The sequence below is a fragment of the Petaurus breviceps genome, unplaced genomic scaffold (genome assembly GCF_028583685.1).
Source record: "Petaurus breviceps papuanus isolate PSGF00001 unplaced genomic scaffold, PetGlider_PUasm1.0 90849, whole genome shotgun sequence".
Taxonomy (NCBI): Eukaryota; Metazoa; Chordata; class Mammalia; order Diprotodontia; family Petauridae; genus Petaurus; species Petaurus breviceps.
The window spans coordinates 5,502,162-5,504,618 of NW_027187361.1; the positions used below are offsets into that span (position 1 = coordinate 5,502,162).

Sequence of the window (2,457 nt, forward strand, 5' to 3'; positions counted from 1 at the left end):
TGTAGGTTTCAAGACACTGTCAATGGGATCCATGATACACAGAAAAGATTTACACTAAAGCAAAATAAATAAATGACCTGCACCCAATGAACAGGTTCTTGTTTGCCCTTGAAATGATGCTGATAACCTGGACACTAAGGGAATGGATATCTACCTATATAATTTTAACTGTTTGCATGACTCCTTCTGAGAACCAGGGAAGCAGTGAAACTGATGACCACCATTTTAAGAACCACTTAGAATGATTGCACATTGCTGGTGATAACCTTCACACATAAGCAGCACATTTCCCAAGGGAGATACAGGAGGAGATATGTTCTAGATAGACCAGATACCATCAGTTCCTTGATCACCATTTCTCCTCAGACCCTGGTAAAAGAAGACAAAGATACAGCACCCAAGAATCCTGAGAATACTGCATTCCCCAGACTACCTGCTCTGCTTTCAGCTCACCCCATGTAGCCATTGTCCCAGTAAGGAATCTTTGTAGAGACATAATCAGACATGCTCTCATTCCCTCTAGCAGCCACAAGTACTGATGACCCAGAAAAGTCCTCACCATCAAAGTCCTTGACTCTGTCAAATGTTCCAACATCAGAATGAGATATGGTTTATTCGTAAAAATGACACTCAAGAAGATGCATTAACTTGCCTTGCTACCATACCCTAAAGACCACTGAACCCTCATATATGTGCTGTCTTCCTCTGTTATAATGTGATCTCCTTGAATGCATGTATTCTCATGCTTTTCCTATATGTATTCCCAGTGTTTGGCACACACTAAACATTTAAAAATGTTTGCTTTAAAAAACAATTCAGGGGGGGCAGCTAGGTGGCTCAGTGAATGAAGCACTGGTCCGGGAGCCAGGAGGACCTGGGTTCAGATCCAGCCTCAGACACTTATCACAAAAAATAGCCATATGACCTTGGGCAAGTCACTTAACCCCAATTTCCCTCCAAAAAACAAAAACAAAACAAACAAAAAACAAAACAAAAAACAATTCAGGTGTCCCTCCTTTCATTCATCTAACTATCCCAGTTTACAGGAGCTACCAACTAAAGAGGCATAAAATCCAAACTAGATTTCTACAGTAACTGTCTGAGAAAACCATGAAATTTACCTACTTAAAAAAATATTTTATATTTCTCAATTACACATAAAAACAATTGTTAACATTTTTTTAAATGTTGAGTTCTTGATGCAAAGTGAAGTGAAGAGAACCAGACAAACATTGTATACAGTAACAGCAATATTGTTCGATGAAGAACTGTGAATTACTTAGCTATTATCAGTAATCCAATGATCCAAAAATATCCAAAAAGACTAATGATGAAGTGTACTATTTCCAGAGAAAGAACTTATATTGTTTGTATATAGACTGAAGAATGATATTTTAACTTTCTTTCTTTTTCTTTTACTCAAGTCTTCTTGTACAAAATGACTAACATGGAAATGTTTTACATGATTACACATGTATAACCTATGTTTGTTTACCATCTAAAGGAGGAGGTAGAAGATGGAGGGAGCAAAGGATAGAATTTGGAACTCAAAACTTAAAAAAAGTTAATAATCATTTTAACATGTAATTGGGGAGGAAATAAATTATATTAAAAATAGAATAAAATTTTGTGTCCCAAATTCTCTCCCTATTTTTATCCCTTCCTGAGATTGTAAGCAACTTCTTATAGATTATATATGTACAGTCACACAAAACATATTTTCAATAGCCATGTTGTAAAAGAAAGCAGACAAAAAGTGGGAAAAAAACAAATAGAAAAATAATATACTTTGATTTGCTTTCAGACTCCATCAGGTCTTTCTCTGGAGGCGGATATAATTTTTCACCAAGAGTCCTTTGGAACTGTCTTGGATTATTGTATTGCTGAGAATAGCTAAGTCATTTACAGTTGATCATCATACAATATTACTGTGTTCATTGTTCCGGTTCTGTTCACTTCATTTTGCATTAGTTCATGTAAGTTTTTCCAGGCTTTTTCTGAAATCATCCTGTCCATCCTTTATTATGGTACAATAGTATTCCATTACAACTACATGCCACAACTTGTTCAACTGTTACTCAATTGATGGACATCCTCTCAATTTTTAATCCTTTGCCACCACCAAAAGTTTCTGTAAAAAATATATGAAATGCTTTTTGAATTTGCATGTCATCCTTGTGCAGGGGCAATGCTAATCTTCTCCGTATCATTCCAATGTTAGTGTATGTACTTCTGAAGTGAGCATAAATCCATACACTTCTAAAGAGAATTTTTAATCATTTATGAGGCAGCATTAGTCTAGTTTTTAAAAACCAAGTTTTTTTAAGAGTCTGCTTAAATAAGGTATTTTTAAAAACAAAAAGCAAAACAAAAAATGTGTAGCACAGTGCCTGAGACACAATAGGTGGTATATAAATGCTTATTCCCATTCCCTTTCCCTTCCTCCCTTAAGTGGAG

General features: G+C 35.5%; 1 non-coding gene across 1 annotated transcript; it reads right to left on the reverse strand.

The window, feature by feature from the left end:
* Positions 1-2,138: 2,138 nt before the first annotated feature.
* Positions 2,139-2,245, reverse strand: LOC138149883 (U6 spliceosomal RNA). Its single transcript, XR_011165459.1, has one exon. It is a non-coding gene; the product is annotated as a U6 spliceosomal RNA (small nuclear RNA).
* Positions 2,246-2,457: the final 212 nt, after the last annotated feature.